Source organism: Bidens hawaiensis, unplaced genomic scaffold (assembly GCF_021521415.1).
Source record: "Bidens hawaiensis isolate Kalapana, Puna unplaced genomic scaffold, B.hawaiensis_p1.1 tig00005653_1, whole genome shotgun sequence".
NCBI classification, from domain to species: Eukaryota; Viridiplantae; Streptophyta; class Magnoliopsida; order Asterales; family Asteraceae; genus Bidens; species Bidens hawaiensis.
This window is the reverse complement of record NW_027491368.1, coordinates 315,122-335,016: the sequence shown is the minus strand read 5'-3', so window position 1 is coordinate 335,016 and position 19,895 is coordinate 315,122.

Genomic DNA, 19,895 nt, shown 5'->3' with positions numbered 1-19,895 from the left:
TTCTTCTGTTTCTCCATCTTCTTCTTCCTTGTTAAATCCCAATTTCATCACCATACCTCCCACTCTTCTTCTCCATCTTCTTAACCATCTACTCCTCCGCCCACTTCCTCCTCTTCCGCAACTGGACCACCACCCTCCGCCCAATCGCCGCCAGCTGCCTCATCTCACTTCTCTCTCTATGTTCTACCACACCATCACCATAACCACTCCTCAAACACCATCACCACCGCCACCATAGCTCCGCCACCAACCCCAAATTAATACCACTTCCTCCTCTTCCGCCCACCCTTCAAAACCACACATCTTACTTTATGTTACCCCTCATACCTTGAAGGGTAAAATGGTAATTTGAGAATCAGCAGTGTCGGATACTCATCTCGTTTTTCTTTTACCCACCAACAAAATCAAACAAATAAAGTGTCACTTGCAATTGCATACAATACAATCGAACACAATAAAGTTGATGATGCAGTAAGACTCGTACACACACACACACACACGCACCAAATTAACCCTTGGTTCGATCGATCAAGCTCAAATTGATCGATCTTTTCAAAAACCCAGTTCGCATTAACCCCTGCCGGTGCTCTTTCACTTCCACTTTCGTCGAATTCATTACCCAATTGTGTAAATAAAACCTCGAAAACCTAATTAATGGAGTTGTACGGACGGACCACAGCGGATCATATTCAGCAAGATACTGGGTTTGAAGGTAATGGGTTCTCATTTTTGGGTTCAGATATTGATTTTGATGGTGGGTTTTTTAGGGTTTTGGAATTTGAACAATGTACGGTGTTTTATTATTGATTGGTATTGTTTTCGTGTAATTTGGGGCTGGTGGCGGAGCTATGGTGGCGGTGGTGATGGTGTTTGAGGAGTGGTTATGGTGATGGTGTGGTAGAACATAGAGAGAGAAGTGAGATGAGGCAGCTGGCGGCGATTGGGCGGAGGGTGGTGGTCCAGTGGCGGAAGAGGAGGAAGTGGGCGGAGGAGTAGATGGTTAAGAAGATGGAGAAGAAGAGTGGGAGGTATGGTGATGAAATTGGGATTTAACAGAGGAAGAAGAAGATGGAGAAGAAGAAGAAGAAGAAGTTGCAGGGTAGGCAAAAAGACAAAACTACCCTCACATGCTTCTCACGTGATGGGATTTAACAGAGTTTTTCTAACCCAGTTAGCGTAAAGGACATAACTTGTAGGAAAAAAAAGTTTAAAGTACACCGCCTGCAAGGAAACTTAGAAAAGGACACGAACCGTAATTCGTCTTATTTTAAAGGACAAAATTTGTAATTCTGTCTAATAATAATAATAATAATAATAATAATAATATCACCTTTTGTTTTTAAATACCTCCATTTTTAACACCCAAGTCAAACAAAACAAAACGCATACTAAACATACATAATTACACTTTTATATTATAATAACTAGCTTATATACCCGTGTGACACACGGGTTGAAAAAATAATTTTTCAAAATATATATGTTAATAAATATAATCTATGAAATACTAAAAATCAAATAAATATGTAACAAAGTCATTCAAATATGACATAAAAGATTTAAAAATTCATTCAATACCTAAAAGCATTATCTACAATGAAAGGTCTATACAAAAAGTTAAATATTTTGTAGCAATTACCTTTTCTTTCGGTTTTGGGAAGCAAAAAATTATTTCTTCAAAACATACAAATCTCCTCACGTGTTCATAGAAGCAATATTAAACCAACTTGGATAACTCACAAAAATCATTGAGATCTCGTAGATGATTTTGAAAGTATAAATGATCACACTTTGAGAAACTTTTACCCCGTTTGCCATATGTAAAGGGACAAACATTACCCAAATTGACCCATTCATAAGGAAAATGAACACTGCCCAAATCGGCCATGTATAAGTAAGAGGAATATTGCTTAAATCGACACAATAAAATATATATAATTCTATTTAACACAAATATAATCAACGCTATATGCAAACATAATATACAAAACATAACGGTATGATATAATACCATGAAAGTTAAAATATAAAACTCAATGAAACTACAAAGTCTCCCTACTCCAATTTGAGGCAAACAGAGCATAATGACCGAGGCGAACAGAGTATAATGACATGGATAATACCTGCAGCAAGTCAGATTATGATTTAAAAGGGATACATGCTACAATTACAGTTTGTAATATGAAAAAGTGAAACTCACGATTTACCTTTTAACCTCTTCTGATTCCTTTGAACCAGTCATATTTAACTTATGACTATAATACCTTTTTTTACCCAGGTTCTCCCAATTTAATCTGAAATATTTTTAAGAAAAAACTTTAGAATATAGCATCAATGAAAAAGAAGAGATTCAACAAAAATGAATAAGAACAATAAACCAACCTTACTAAAAGCAACATTGTTTGAAACAAATATAGTAATGAACCATCACCTAAAATATAGTAGTAAAAAATATCAAGAAAAATAAAAAACCAAAGAAATCTGTACCTGATGAGGAAGATTCACGGCTCGGGCGTGGAATTTTTGGTTTTTTTGTTAACCGCGATTCAATCCAAAAAACTGCAAATTGCGCAAGGTTCACAAGTTAGATTAGGTTAATACTCAATAAGAACCACCAGACCCAATATCAACTCTCACAGCACCCGATATAAACTCTTACCACACATGAAATCTTTTTGTTAATGCTATATGTCCCACATGTATTAAGCTATGACACGCTACATTTCTTAGCTATTCTTCAGTGGACTAATAACATAACTATATATGTCTACTTGATAGGCTTTAAAAAATAGTAAGAAATCTTAGTATTAATATTCTTATTATTGTTAGTTATTCAAGTCTAAATCAGAGAAGGGAAAAGAAAACAATCATTTAACTATAAAAGTTTATAGTCATTATTTCATATGACATATTGAAAGACTCTTACTATATCCAAACGGCATAATTGCCAAAAGGTAGTTTGCACATATGCACATTTACCTTTTTTTCACAATTGACTTCTGAAAAGTCAAACTGCTTTCTTGAAGGTTTACTGTGTTAATAGTGTTTTTGTACTAAAAGTAACTTGCTTCAAACTAATTATGTTTTAACTCGCTACTCGACCCATCCAAATGCTAACAAATATGTGCAAATTATTGATCATTTGACTTTTAAGTGGTTTGTTAATCAAAAAGCTCTCTTCCATAACTATTTGGATCATTTGACTTCAAATTTTAAACGATGACATTTCAAAAAGTAAACTACACCATTTGGATCATTTGACTTTTATAAGTCAACTGCCCCATTTAAAAGTAAACAGCACATATGCATACCATTTAAAAGTAAAGAAAGCTACACTATTTAACAAACATGATAGTTAGCCACCACTTATGATTTTCTACTATTCCCAATATACCCCTCGATCGAAAACAAATCTGCAGATGACCCTGAAAATTGATGAACATGTTTTTTGTTTTACTTAGCATCCTTTAAAAGTAAACGAAACTGAATCTAGATTAACCACAACTTTATAATATGAAAATAATTAGCCGAATCTTGAATGAAAACGACGAGTGCAAACTTCAAGCCCGACGAAAATCCTAACATTCATGCCAAGACTATCAATACCAATTACATTCGCTTGCAATAAAGTTTAAAAAATTACAACTATATAAGAAATTTACTACATTAGAATTTAGATATCATAATTGTTAAAAAAAGAAAAATTTAGTACATACCTTAACATGACATTCGTTCCTTTCACTTCATGATTTAAGAGAAAGATTATTATCCAATGTATTAGCACCAGATATATCTCAGATCATAAGAGACTAAATAAAATTGTAGGTAAACTAAACAAACTTAATTCTTTTAAGAAATATTATTTTACTATTTGTAAAAGTATGGATCACTTTAACATCTTACCGGGATTTTCTTGCAGAGTAATCGAAACAAATCTTGACTTCGAACATCTTTTTCATACATTGTTTTGAGTATTCTTAATAATGTATGATTCATAGTTTAAAAGTTCAAACCTCCAACGCAATACCAAACTGTTTAAAATCATACAGGTCAAAGTGTAAATGAGGCTATGATTTGTAATTTGAAAGTTTCTCTTTTCTTTACTCAACCTATTTTAGCCTTTTAGGTAATATTGATAACGCAACCTGACCTGGTGGTTTAGGTTTGTATATTATATTTGCTTTTTCTATTCTAAAACTATTATTTGCAAATTGCTGATTCATGAAATCTATTATCTCATTCAGAATAAAGGGCTAATTAAAAAGAATAGGTATAATCGAATTTGTAAACATAATCTGTATAGTCGAATAGAATATTGCTAATACCTTTAAAGTTGAAGACGATGAACGATTCTATTGATTGAAAACGATTATAGATGTGTGCAATGAGACCATTAACCTTGATGACAACAACGATTCTGTTGATTTGAGTAATAAACGAAAATTAGGGTTAGTTATATACTTCAAATGTTGAGGACGATTTTAATTAATAATGATTCATACCTGTAATGCTGAGGCAAATGCACAATTGATGATCTGGTGAACACAAACTGGAACATTGAATAAGAATGATAGGGTTAATATCTTTTTCTCAGATTGCTAAGGTTATATGATCTGAATTTGGTCAAAATAGTATCCCACGATTTGTGACTATTATTATGTTAATAAAAATAATTAATAAAAGGAGAAAATTACACGTGTACAGATGAAGAGTTTTGGTGAAAAATTCTATTGATTTATTATATAGGTAGATATATAGGTAGATTATCTTATAATAAAATAAAATACTGTAATAAAATAAAAGGTTCCATGTCCCTTTATACACTAGACTCCTACCTTATACGTTAAAGAAAATGAGGTTGCGACTCTATTATAATAATCTTGTCCCCGTTAAATTCTAGAGCCAGTCATTATCTCTACGTTGGAACCTAACTTATTATACTTTATTAGGATAGTACTCGTGTTCAAGGTTGTAAAAGTTATTAGGCGGACCCTATATGGTCGACTGGGGAGTTGGGTGTACTTGGAGTACTTGGAGAGTACTCGGACATGATAAATACAAAGAAAATTAATTTTTAGATATTATATATATGTCAAATATCATAAGTTTACTAATATTTATAACAAAATAGGTGAATATAATATAAATAAAAGAAATGCATTTTTAAATTATTAAATGTTCTAAAATTACTAATCATTAATTGAAAAAATGATATTTGTTATTTAATATTATTGAAATACGAACTATGTTTTATTTTGTTGAGTCAAATTCGGTCCAAGTTCACCGATAAGATGTGGTTCTGGCTGAGGTTGATCACATTTGACCTATTTTTAGTAATTAGGCGGATTTACAGAAACTCGTCTCGGTGATAAGATGTGGTTCTGCCTGAGGTTGATCACATTTGACCTATTTTTAGTAATTAGGGGGATTTACAGAAACTCGTCTCGGTAACATACCTTGTAGCGAGGACTTCCTACTTTTACAACATTGCTCGTGTTACACACAGGCTAAAAACAGATAAATAACACAATCAATATATACTGCCATAAAATTAAATAAATAACATATTAGAGAAAACAAATATTTAACATTAGGATGGCATAACCAAAATATTAAAGAGTAATGTTTATTACTCTAACAAATATATACTTATTAGAGAAAACAAAAGATGAACTCTGTAAGGCCCCGAACCCGGTAGCCCTACTTTAGCGTCGGATTTACTCATAAACACAGTCCTTCAAATCAGAGTTTATTAAAACTTTTCGCGGAATATAAAACATCAATCATTTGTTACAAAACATTAAATCTTTTCTTTGATACCATAACACAAAACTTTATATTCAAAACATCTTTACTTCTTTTTTCAGATGCCAGCCGTTCAATCCATGCCATGCGTCATCCTCTTGCTAGCTCTGTAATCGGCTTACCTGCGTGCATACTAAAAGTCAGCTACGCTGAGTGAGTTCTAGTTAATCAGGCAACATACAATCTATTCCCATATATTACTTCCCGTATCCGAAGACACATATTACTACCTTAACCTTGTATAAATATCCATAGGAGGATCGTCACGTAATATCTATTAAAAGAACCATTACCATTACCCTACCATATATAATTTCCATAGGAGGAACACTATACTATCCATAGAAGGAACACTTTACTATCCATAAAAGGAACACTATACCTTCCATAAAAGGAACACTATACCTTCCATAAAAGGAACACTATACTTTATTATTTAATATCCATGTAAGGAGCTAGTCACTTCCCTTGACGATACGTGCAATATCCGAAGATCGTTCACGTACCGTCAAGCAATCATTCATATATTTCACATTATCCATATAAGGCATACACTTATCTCTTAGGATAAGTGTATTAACAAACATATTGAGTATGCACACAGCCCCGAAAACGTAACACATAAATGGGGCTAGAAACTCACCTGAATTCTGCTTCTTTTTCTGATAGCTGTAAATCCCTTCTCTATCTGAGCTCGGCTGACTGTACAAGTTACACGTATCAATACTCGTCTGATCTAATCTGGTGGCCTAGTATTAGCTTACTTTAACTTATCGCTTTTTAATTTATTTTCTAATCAAACTTAGCTCTAGGCGAAGTTAACCTTAGGCGAACTTAGCTGTAGGCGAAGTTACCAGCTAGGCGAACTTAGCTTTACAGCGAAGTTGCCATCAGGCGAACTTGGCCTCAGGCGAAGTTACCATTTAGGTGAACTTAACTTTACAGCGAAGTTGCCATTAGGCGAACTTAGCTTGCAGGCGAAGTTCATCAGGCGAACTTAGCTTGCAGGCGAAGTTCATCGCGTTGAAGGCGAAGTTGCCCAGATGCAGGCGAAGTTACCCAGACAGCCGCTGTTCGGTTTCTTTCCAGCATTTTGAGCGTTTTTAACACCCTTGCTATGGTTCAATATCACCCACTACGCTTCCCGACCATCTTCGGTCGCTTATACACTAAAAAGCTTGGATCTTTAAACCTTAAAGGTCAAGAATCATACCTTTTTAAGCTTGTTTGGATCTTGTTTAACTTGTTAACACAACTAATCGCTCTCTCTCGGACCTGCCCGATTCTTCCCTTGGCTCAGCCGGTTCCGGCGAAGTTAGTGGGTATGTGTGTGTTAGGGAGTTTGGTGAAATATGAAAGATATTTTGGGGTTTAGGGGATATTTATATCCCTGAAATCCCATGGACCTAAGGCCCATTCTCATTTAACCCATCTCTATTAATCCAAATCCATAACCCACGTCCAATACCCAACGCTAGCCCGACCCATACCAACTCATATTCTATTATCTATTTCCAGATAACCCGAGTAAACTTTCCCTCTATTATTAAGTAATATAATTAATATTATCTTGAAATTTTGGGATGTTACAAGTCTTCCCTCCTTAAAGAGGTTTCGTCCCCGAAACCTAACTTATTCCCTATAAAAGGAAAACTTCTTATATTTACACGCTTTATTGAATCGCCTTCGTTTTCTGAGTTACCCTTCTTACTTCCGACTTTGCAGTCATCGAATGGTGGTCACGTGTATTAGCTATTTAAGGTAGTTTGTCCATGAGGCCCTCAATGTACCAAGTCTCGTTTCGATCTTTAAGAGGCTTTGTCTTATATCATATTAATGCTAAAGCCTAAGTCGACACTCTATCACAACACGTCAATTTATCATGACTAACATGCATTCAGACAATTCGTACCATAATTAATAAACACCAGTCTAAATTTCAACATAAAACAACACGCATCGAGTCATCAATAAGTTACACATAGATTTAATACTTATGGCTAGCATCTAGCCTTCTTGAATGTCTTCTCTAAGCATACGGAGGAATCTGTTAAACCTCAAGCACTCTTCTCTCCTTCATGTCCTCCCTTTGGCTTCTTGCAATCCCTTGCTAGGTGCCCACGTCCTCCACAGTTGTGACACCTATGGTAATCATTACATTCCCAAGAGGAATGTCCTGCTCTTCCACACCTGTAGCAAACACCTAATCCCTTTCTACACTCTCCGGGGTGTCTCTTCTCACATTTTTCACAAGCAGTGAACCCCTCTTGCCTTGCCTTCTTTTTGCGTGGATCCACCTCATTGGCTTCCTCTGGTTCTGGGGTTGGGTTCTTTTTCTTCGGTTCCATCTTCTCCCCTTCACAGTTGGCAAGGTCCTCATAAATCATCTCGGCCAATTCCACGGCCGAGTCAAATGTTGCGGGCTTACTAGACTTAACCAAAGTGCGAACATTCCGCGGAAGTCCCCTTACGTAACACTTGATCCTTTTAGCTTCGGTGTTCACCATGTCAGGTACCAACCTAGACATGCGGTTGAATTCAGTAGTATACTCCCGTTGTGTCATCTCTCCCGCTTTCAAATTCAGAAACTTCATCTCCACTCTTTCAACTTCTGTATCAGCGCAGAACCTCTTCATCACCATGTCCTTTAGGTCATTCCAACTCATCGCCTTGATCTCTTCACGGGTCTTCCTCTGCTCCACACTCTCCCACCAATACATAGCCTCATCTTCAAAAGATTGAGTGGCATAACCGACAGCTTGGTCAGGACGGCACTCGCTAATGCGGATAACCTTATCCATGGCGGTTATCCACTGAAGAGTAGCGATTGCGTCTCCTAAACCAGTCAGCTTAGGCGGGTCACAACCTTTGAAGGACTTATAGTTGCAACCGCCTCGGCCCCTCTTCCTATCATCATCTTTCACAGACTTTACCTCACTCGAGTCACCCCTTTCCCTCTCGTCATCCTTTCTATTATTACCACCTGCCCCTTCAACGGTTCGTTCACGGCTTCCAGCAGATCCTTCGGGATTCAGGTTCTTCACAGCAGCAACTACAGCTTGAACAATGGCTGCTTGAACCGCAGGGCTAAGTTGAACTTCTTCGTTGTTGTTCTGGTCTCCTCCAGCGGCGCTCCCTTCATCTTCGGTGTGGGAAACTTCTTCTACCGAGGGTTGCCGGACAAGACGAGGCCTGCCACGACGTCCAGTGCGACCCCCAGTTCCCACAACTTCTCCAGCTCCAGCCATCAGTATTCTTAAAGGGACAACACAAACATCATCACTCAAGGAACTATTTAGTACAAGGATAGCAAGGCTAACAGGTAATAACAGTGGCCAGCTGTGACTAGCTGATCACGTTGCTTTCTGTGTCCTATTCGCTTCCCTTTATGAGTCTATTTGTGCTGGTTCTACTTAAGCAGTTAGTCAAATCAAACAATCAATTACTTCTATCCTTATCGTTCACGTATCTTTTCTTTCTCATTAACATATATCATTTAATCATATACCTTACCTTTACTGATTTTTGCTTGAGCGACACATGGCATTCTTGAACTGGCATCTTCTTTCTTTTCTTACTTAAATCCCATTCTCTGTTCGAGTCTAAGCATGTAGGATGCTTAAATCTCTCGAACTTATGCTCTGATACCAACTTGTAAGGCCCCGAACCCGGTAGCCCTACTTTAGCGTCGGATTTACTCATAAACACAGTCCTTCAAATCAGAGTTTATTAAAACTTTTCGCGGAATATAAAACATCAATCATTTGTTACAAAACATTAAATCTTTTCTTTGATACCATAACACAAAACTTTATATTCAAAACATCTTTACTTCTTTTTTCAGATGCCAGCCGTTCAATCCATGCCATGCGTCATCCTCTTGCTAGCTCTGTAATCGGCTTACCTGCGTGCATACTAAAAGTCAGCTACGCTGAGTGAGTTCTAGTTAATCAGGCAACATACAATCTATTCCCATATATTACTTCCCGTATCCGAAGACACATATTACTACCTTAACCTTGTATAAATATCCATAGGAGGATCGTCACGTAATATCTATTAAAAGAACCATTACCATTACCCTACCATATATAATTTCCATAGGAGGAACACTATACTATCCATAGAAGGAACACTTTACTATCCATAAAAGGAACACTATACCTTCCATAAAAGGAACACTATACCTTCCATAAAAGGAACACTATACTTTATTATTTAATATCCATGTAAGGAGCTAGTCACTTCCCTTGACGATACGTGCAATATCCGAAGATCGTTCACGTACCGTCAAGCAATCATTCATATATTTCACATTATCCATATAAGGCATACACTTATCTCTTAGGATAAGTGTATTAACAAACATATTGAGTATGCACACAGCCCCGAAAACGTAACACATAAATGGGGCTAGAAACTCACCTGAATTCTGCTTCTTTTTCTGATAGCTGTAAATCCCTTCTCTATCTGAGCTCGGCTGACTGTACAAGTTACACGTATCAATACTCGTCTGATCTAATCTGGTGGCCTAGTATTAGCTTACTTTAACTTATCGCTTTTTAATTTATTTTCTAATCAAACTTAGCTCTAGGCGAAGTTAACCTTAGGCGAACTTAGCTGTAGGCGAAGTTACCAGCTAGGCGAACTTAGCTTTACAGCGAAGTTGCCATCAGGCGAACTTGGCCTCAGGCGAAGTTACCATTTAGGCGAACTTAACTTTACAGCGAAGTTGCCATTAGGCGAACTTAGCTTGCAGGCGAAGTTCATCAGGCGAACTTAGCTTGCAGGCGAAGTTCATCGCGTTGAAGGCGAAGTTGCCCAGATGCAGGCGAAGTTACCCAGACAGCCGCTGTTCGGTTTCTTTCCAGCATTTTGAGCGTTTTTAACACCCTTGCTATGGTTCAATATCACCCACTACGCTTCCCGACCATCTTCGGTCGCTTATACACTAAAAAGCTTGGATCTTTAAACCTTAAAGGTCAAGAATCATACCTTTTTAAGCTTGTTTGGATCTTGTTTAACTTGTTAACACAACTAATCGCTCTCTCTCGGACCTGCCCGATTCTTCCCTTGGCTCAGCCGGTTCCGGCGAAGTTAGTGGGTATGTGTGTGTTAGGGAGTTTGGTGAAATATGAAAGATATTTTGGGGTTTAGGGGATATTTATATCCCTGAAATCCCATGGACCTAAGGCCCATTCTCATTTAACCCATCTCTATTAATCCAAATCCATAACCCACGTCCAATACCCAACGCTAGCCCGACCCATACCAACTCATATTCTATTATCTATTTCCAGATAACCCGAGTAAACTTTCCCTCTATTATTAAGTAATATAATTAATATTATCTTGAAATTTTGGGATGTTACAAGTCTTCCCTCCTTAAAGAGGTTTCGTCCCCGAAACCTAACTTATTCCCTATAAAAGGAAAACTTCTTATATTTACACGCTTTATTGAATCGCCTTCGTTTTCTGAGTTACCCTTCTTACTTCCGACTTTGCAGTCATCGAATGGTGGTCACGTGTATTAGCTATTTAAGGTAGTTTGTCCATGAGGCCCTCAATGTACCAAGTCTCGTTTCGATCTTTAAGAGGCTTTGTCTTATATCATATTAATGCTAAAGCCTAAGTCGACACTCTATCACAACACGTCAATTTATCATGACTAACATGCATTCAGACAATTCGTACCATAATTAATAAACACCAGTCTAAATTTCAACATAAAACAACACGCATCGAGTCATCAATAAGTTACACATAGATTTAATACTTATGGCTAGCATCTAGCCTTCTTGAATGTCTTCTCTAAGCATACGGAGGAATCTGTTAAACCTCAAGCACTCTTCTCTCCTTCATGTCCTCCCTTTGGCTTCTTGCAATCCCTTGCTAGGTGCCCACGTCCTCCACAGTTGTGACACCTATGGTAATCATTACATTCCCAAGAGGAATGTCCTGCTCTTCCACACCTGTAGCAAATACCTAATCCCTTTCTACACTCTCCGGGGTGTCTCTTCTCACATTTTTCACAAGCAGTGAACCCCTCTTGCCTTGCCTTCTTTTTGCGTGGATCCACCTCATTGGCTTCCTCTGGTTCTGGGGTTGGGTTCTTTTTCTTCGGTTCCATCTTCTCCCCTTCACAGTTGGCAAGGTCCTCATAAATCATCTCGGCCAATTCCACGGCCGAGTCAAATGTTGCGGGCTTACTAGACTTAACCAAAGTGCGAACATTCCGCGGAAGTCCCCTTACGTAACACTTGATCCTTTTAGCTTCGGTGTTCACCATGTCAGGTACCAACCTAGACATGCGGTTGAATTCAGTAGTATACTCCCGTTGTGTCATCTCTCCCGCTTTCAAATTCAGAAACTTCATCTCCACTCTTTCAACTTCTGTATCAGCGCAGAACCTCTTCATCACCATGTCCTTTAGGTCATTCCAACTCATCGCCTTGATCTCTTCACGGGTCTTCCTCTGCTCCACACTCTCCCACCAATACATAGCCTCATCTTCAAAAGATTGAGTGGCATAACCGACAGCTTGGTCAGGACGGCACTCGCTAATGCGGATAACCTTATCCATGGCGGTTATCCACTGAAGAGTAGCGATTGCGTCTCCTAAACCAGTCAGCTTAGGCGGGTCACAACCTTTGAAGGACTTATAGTTGCAACCGCCTCGGCCCCTCTTCCTATCATCATCTTTCACAGACTTTACCTCACTCGAGTCACCCCTTTCCCTCTCGTCATCCTTTCTATTATTACCACCTGCCCCTTCAACGGTTCGTTCACGGCTTCCAGCAGATCCTTCGGGATTCAGGTTCTTCACAGCAGCAACTACAGCTTGAACAATGGCTGCTTGAACCGCAGGGCTAAGTTGAACTTCTTCGTTGTTGTTCTGGTCTCCTCCAGCGGCGCTCCCTTCATCTTCGGTGTGGGAAACTTCTTCTACCGAGGGTTGCCGGACAAGACGAGGCCTGCCACGACGTCCAGTGCGACCCCCAGTTCCCACAACTTCTCCAGCTCCAGCCATCAGTATTCTTAAAGGGACAACACAAACATCATCACTCAAGGAACTATTTAGTACAAGGATAGCAAGGCTAACAGGTAATAACAGTGGCCAGCTGTGACTAGCTGATCACGTTGCTTTCTGTGTCCTATTCGCTTCCCTTTATGAGTCTATTTGTGCTGGTTCTACTTAAGCAGTTAGTCAAATCAAACAATCAATTACTTCTATCCTTATCGTTCACGTATCTTTTCTTTCTCATTAACATATATCATTTAATCATATACCTTACCTTTACTGATTTTTGCTTGAGCGACACATGGCATTCTTGAACTGGCATCTTCTTTCTTTTCTTACTTAAATCCCATTCTCTGTTCGAGTCTAAGCATGTAGGATGCTTAAATCTCTCGAACTTATGCTCTGATACCAACTTGTAAGGCCCCGAACCCGGTAGCCCTACTTTAGCGTCGGATTTACTCATAAACACAGTCCTTCAAATCAGAGTTTATTAAAACTTTTCGCGGAATATAAAACATCAATCATTTGTTACAAAACATTAAATCTTTTCTTTGATACCATAACACAAAACTTTATATTCAAAACATCTTTACTTCTTTTTTCAGATGCCAGCCGTTCAATCCATGCCATGCGTCATCCTCTTGCTAGCTCTGTAATCGGCTTACCTGCGTGCATACTAAAAGTCAGCTACGCTGAGTGAGTTCTAGTTAATCAGGCAACATACAATCTATTCCCATATATTACTTCCCGTATCCGAAGACACATATTACTACCTTAACCTTGTATAAATATCCATAGGAGGATCGTCACGTAATATCTATTAAAAGAACCATTACCATTACCCTACCATATATAATTTCCATAGGAGGAACACTATACTATCCATAGAAGGAAACTATCCATAAAAGGAACACTATACCTTCCATAAAAGGAACACTATACCTTCCATAAAAGGAACACTATACTTTATTATTTAATATCCATGTAAGGAGCTAGTCACTTCCCTTGACGATACGTGCAATATCCGAAGATCGTTCACGTACCGTCAAGCAATCATTCATATATTTCACATTATCCATATAAGGCATACACTTATCTCTTAGGATAAGTGTATTAACAAACATATTGAGTATGCACACAGCCCCGAAAACGTAACACATAAATGGGGCTAGAAACTCACCTGAATTCTGCTTCTTTTTCTGATAGCTGTAAATCCCTTCTCTATCTGAGCTCGGCTGACTGTACAAGTTACACGTATCAATACTCGTCTGATCTAATCTGGTGGCCTAGTATTAGCTTACTTTAACTTATCGCTTTTTAATTTATTTTCTAATCAAACTTAGCTCTAGGCGAAGTTAACCTTAGGCGAACTTAGCTGTAGGCGAAGTTACCAGCTAGGCGAACTTAGCTTTACAGCGAAGTTGCCATCAGGCGAACTTGGCCTCAGGCGAAGTTACCATTTAGGCGAACTTAACTTTACAGCGAAGTTGCCATTAGGCGAACTTAGCTTGCAGGCGAAGTTCATCAGGCGAACTTAGCTTGCAGGCGAAGTTCATCGCGTTGAAGGCGAAGTTGCCCAGATGCAGGCGAAGTTACCCAGACAGCCGCTGTTCGGTTTCTTTCCAGCATTTTGAGCGTTTTTAACACCCTTGCTATGGTTCAATATCACCCACTACGCTTCCCGACCATCTTCGGTCGCTTATACACTAAAAAGCTTGGATCTTTAAACCTTAAAGGTCAAGAATCATACCTTTTTGAGCTTGTTTGGATCTTGTTTAACTTGTTAACACAACTAATCGCTCTCTCTCGGACCTGCCCGATTCTTCCCTTGGCTCAGCCGGTTCCGGCGAAGTTAGTGGGTATGTGTGTGTTAGGGAGTTTGGTGAAATATGAAAGATATTTTGGGGCTTGGGGATATTTATATCCCTGAAATCCCATGGACCTAAGGCCCATTCTCATTTAACCCATCTCTATTAATCCAAATCCATAACCCACGTCCAATACCCAACGCTAGCCCGACCCATACCAACTCCTATTCTATTATCTATTTCCAGATAACCCAAGTAAACTTTCCCTCTATTATTAAGTAATATAATTAATATTATCTTGAAATTTCGGGATGTTACAAACTCAATCTAAGACATTTATTGCACATTAATAACCGTAATGTTTATTACTCTAAGATAGTACTCGTGTTTATTTACACATAGAATTAAAACATTTATTACACATCAATGTTAAAAAGTGTTTAAAGATATACAATATCTAAGACATTTCTTTTTATAAGTATATTATAAAATTATTTTACAAAACAAACTGTAATGACAATCAAAAACCTAAATTTAGTATTTCATAATAATATAATTAATTGATATTAAAAATAAAGTCTTAATCAATATTAAATAACATATTAATTCTCATTCAAGTGTAATTGACATATAGTTGATTTCTAATATATATCATTCATGAAATTAGTAAAAGCTTTCGCATCCAGTTTTTTAGAGAAATATGCAATTTGCCTCCTTGGTTTATATTGTCGTTGGATGGAATAGCCACTAAAAACGAAATTGCGAATGTTCTGCCACTGTGTTTCTCCGGCGGGTCAGTCTGTGCCCCTTCCGTCAGTTGACCGTCAGTCAACCAAAAAAGGTTGAAATGACCATTTTACCCCTAAGCTTATAATTAAATCAAAAATTTCTTTCAAATGGTGTAGCGGCCGGGGTTCGAACCCCCGACCTTTGGGTTAACAACAAACAAAAACTTACCGTTTGAACTAAACAAGTGCTTGTTTATACTTGTACTATATGAAATATACATTCCTTCTTTTCATTAATAAGTTTCTCATTCTCATCATCATCTTCTCCCTATATCCATTTTTTCATATCTTTATCCTCATAATCATCATATATATCATCATAATCATCATATCTATATCATCAAAATCATCATATTTTTAAACTTTTCACCCAAAACGAACCACTTTTTACCAAACTTTTCGTCCGAAAATAACCAAACGAGCCGTTTTTTTAGTAAACATTTCACCCGAAAACAACCAAACGACCCATTTTTTAGTAAACTTTTCGCCCGAAAACAAGGAAACGCGCCGTTTTTTAGTAAACTTTTAGCCCGAAAACAACGAAACGCGCCGTTTTTTAGTAAACTTTTAGCCCGAAAACAACGAAACGCGCCGTTTTTCAGTAACTTTTCGCCCGAAAACAACCAAACGCGCCGTTTTTTAGTAAACTTTTCGCCCGAAAACAACGAAACGCGCCGTTTTTTAGTAAATATTTCGCCAGAAAACAACCAAACGGGCCGTTTTTTAGTAAACTTTTCGCCCGAAAACAAACAAACGGGCCGTTTTTTAGTAAACATTTCGCCCGAAACAACCAAACGGACCGTTTTTTAATAAATTTTTCGCCCGAAAACAATGCAACGGCCCGTTTTTTAGTAAAATTTTCGCCCGAAAACAACGAGACGGGCCGTGTTTTAGTAAACTTTTCGCCCAAAAACAACGAAAATGACTGTTTTATAGTAAACTTTTCACCCGAAAACAACTAAACAAACCATTTTTTAGTAAACTTTTCACCCGAAAACAATTAAACGAACCATTTTTTAGTAAACTTTTCACCCCAACCGACCCCGAAAACAACCAAACGAACCATATTTTAGTAAACTTTTCACACGAAAACAACCGAACGAACCATTTTTTGTAAACTTTTCACCCGAAACAACCCCGAAAGCAACCAAAACGAACCGTTTTTAGTAAACTTTTTGCCCGAAAACAACCAAACGGACCGTTTTTTAGTAAATTTTTCGCCCGAAAACAACCAAACGGACCGTTTTTTAGTAAATTTTTCGCCCGAAAACAACTAAACGGACCGTTTTTTAGTAAATTTTTCGCCCGAAAACAACGAAACGGGCCGTTTTTTAGTAAACTTTTCACCCGAAAACAACTAAACGGACAGTTTTTTAGTAAACTTTTCACCCGGACCGACCCCGAAAACAACCAAACGAACCATATTTTAGTAAACTTTTCACACGAAAACAACCGAACGAACCATTTTTTGTAAACTTTTCACCCGAAACGACCCCGAAAACAACAAAAACGAACCGTTTTTTAGTAAAATTTTTACCCAAAAACAACCAAACGAACCATTTTTTGTAAATTTTTCACCCGAAACGACCCCTAAAACAACCAAAACGAACCGTTTTTTAGTAAAATTTTTACCCAAAAACAACCAAACGAACTATTTTTTGTAAACTTTTCACCCGAACGGAACGATGACCGGAAAAACGAGATGACCGGAAAAACGAGATGGCCGGAATCCATGGCGGCGGCGTGGTGCCGAAGGTTAGGGGTTTTGATCGGAATGATTTATGGGTGCGGTGGTTGAATTATTGAAGCGATTGGTAGTGAGATTTGAGAGATTTGAGGGTTTGAGTGATGAAATCTAGGGTTTGAGGAACAAGTATGTTTGAGGTTGATGATGATGAAGATGAGCTGATGATGAAGATGATGATGATCTGATGAGAAGATGAGTATTATTATTACTATTATTATTATATTTATAATTTATTAGAAGAAGATTACTAAAATACCAACAGTCAACTGATGGTCAACTGACGACAGGAGTCAGAAGAACCCGTCGGAGAAACACAGTGGCGCAACATTCGCAAATTCTTTTTCAGTGGCTATTCCATCCAGCGACGATATAAACCAGGGAGGCAAATTGCAGATTTCTCAGCTTTTTATAACTCTTTTGTGGATAAATTACGTTAAATAATTATTAAAGACATATAATAATAATATAATATTTTTAATAGATTGTGCTATTTAGCTTTTGTTACTTTCATTGTGTATCCATTTATCCTGTTTCCTTTGTAGCTATATTTTTTTTACCCATTTAGACAATTCTATATACTCTGGAGATAAAAGTTTTCGTCATATTTCGTACATGCTAATTTAGTATTGATGAAAATAGAAATTTAAATAAAGAATTAAGTAATACAAGTCAATTTAAAAGTGTAACATTATTTAAGTAATAACGATAATTTTGGTAATACGATTATTATTGATATAAAACGAACAAATGAAAGTTTATAATATTTAAGGGAAAGATTATTATTGATATTATCGTTATTATTGATATCTAGATTAGAGTCCGTGTTACACACGGTTGAAAATATAAAAATAATAACATAAGAACTTGTAAAAAATATACTTAATTTTTCAAACCCGAGTCATAGTTCCAAATCCATAATAATCTAGCATATTTGAACTAACAATATACCAAAACATATTTATAATCTAATAATACAAAAGAACAATATAATACCAAACTACCAATTAAAAGTAAACTATAACCCACAACCTTAATTTCCTTCAAACATTATGAAATTTGAAATGAATGATCAACTTTGCATTGCGAGTCTCTTGGACTTGATTGGGTGCTACAAATTCGAATTACATGGTATTACATCATGAATATTAGTTAAACGATAATTGCATCATTTGAAATTAAAAGTACAACTCTAATATAATTAATATGTTATAAACAAAATGGATTCATATGTTATAAACAATTACAAAAGTTTCAATAAACATATATGTTATAATAATTACATATAAAATGATTCGTTAGATTTTATTTCCGATCCCAGCATCACCTTTAACATCTTTTGTCTTAGACTTAGTAACTAATTTTAATACTGCACCGTCAACACTGTCATAAATATCCTTGATATTCCTCTTTAGATTTGTTAACAGAGTTTTCCTCAACAATTATCATATGAGTAGCACTATACTTATCAAATGATATCCTCTCCTTCATAACAAACAAGATGTAACATCCCGTTTTCTGGTTTTGGTTAATAAACGAAAATATGAGTTATTATGAGTATGGCTAGTGTTGGGTTAAATGGATATGGGTTATGGACTTGGGTTATGAAAGAAGGAAAAAGACCATGGGCTTAAACCCATGATCCATAAATATATAAACCTTTAATCAGCCATTTAATTCATTTTACACATATTCCATACACCTCCCAAAACACACACTTAAGCTTTCTCTCTCTAGTTCCTCTCTCTCTAGCCGAATCAAAGGAAAAACCGATCCCGATCCAAGGTAATGATAGTATTATGTTAAACCCGTTAGATATAATCACGAAACGACGAGCCAACAACGTTAAACCGTTTAAGTCATGAGATCCGGATGGAATCGGGTATAAACCGAACCTAAGATGAGCTTAGGGATCACCCTAGCTCAGATCTGGATCGAACGAGACGAAAAACGGTAAAAACGAGTTAAAACTTGTTTTTCCGGCGAATCCGCGGTTTTCCGGCGACGGCTCTAGAAAGGCGGCACCGGAAAAGTTAATACGAGGTGAAAGATGTAAGGGAATGTTCTAACATTCCTTGACCTAACCCTAATTCGCTAACGGAAAGTTAACGAATTAGAGGTAATTCGTCAACGGGGAGTTAACGAATTAAAAGCATTTCGTCAAGCGATTCGTTAAGGATAAAATAACGAACTAGCTTCTGATTCGCCATGTCCATTCGTTAAGGAGATAACGAATTAGAATATCCAATTCGTTACGCGGACTGATTCGTTATATGGGCTAATTCATCAAAAGTACCGGTTCGTTAAAAGGTCCAATTCGTTTAATAACCAGTTCGTTAAAGGGTTCAATTCGTTACAGGAACCATTCGCTATGATGAGTCAATTCGTTAAGAATAAGTAACGAACCAGAAGTTTAACATAATGATAGAACAGTCCCTGGACTTAGAAAAAGAATGATTTAATTACAAAGAAGCCCTTGGACTTTTGAATTAGCAAATTAGATAACGATTCAAAATTCTAATGGAAAATGTGTTAAGAATGTTAATGGAAATAAAATTTTCCAAGCTGACCTGGCAGCTCGACCCCAGCCAGGGGCTCTGCCCCTTGGACCCTGCTAGGGGCTGCCGCCCCTAGACCCCGCCGCCAGGGGCGCTGGCCCCCGGACCCCTGTTCGTTGAGGGTTATAATTGGACTAGAAATACGATATGGATAGTGATAGTAATTAATAT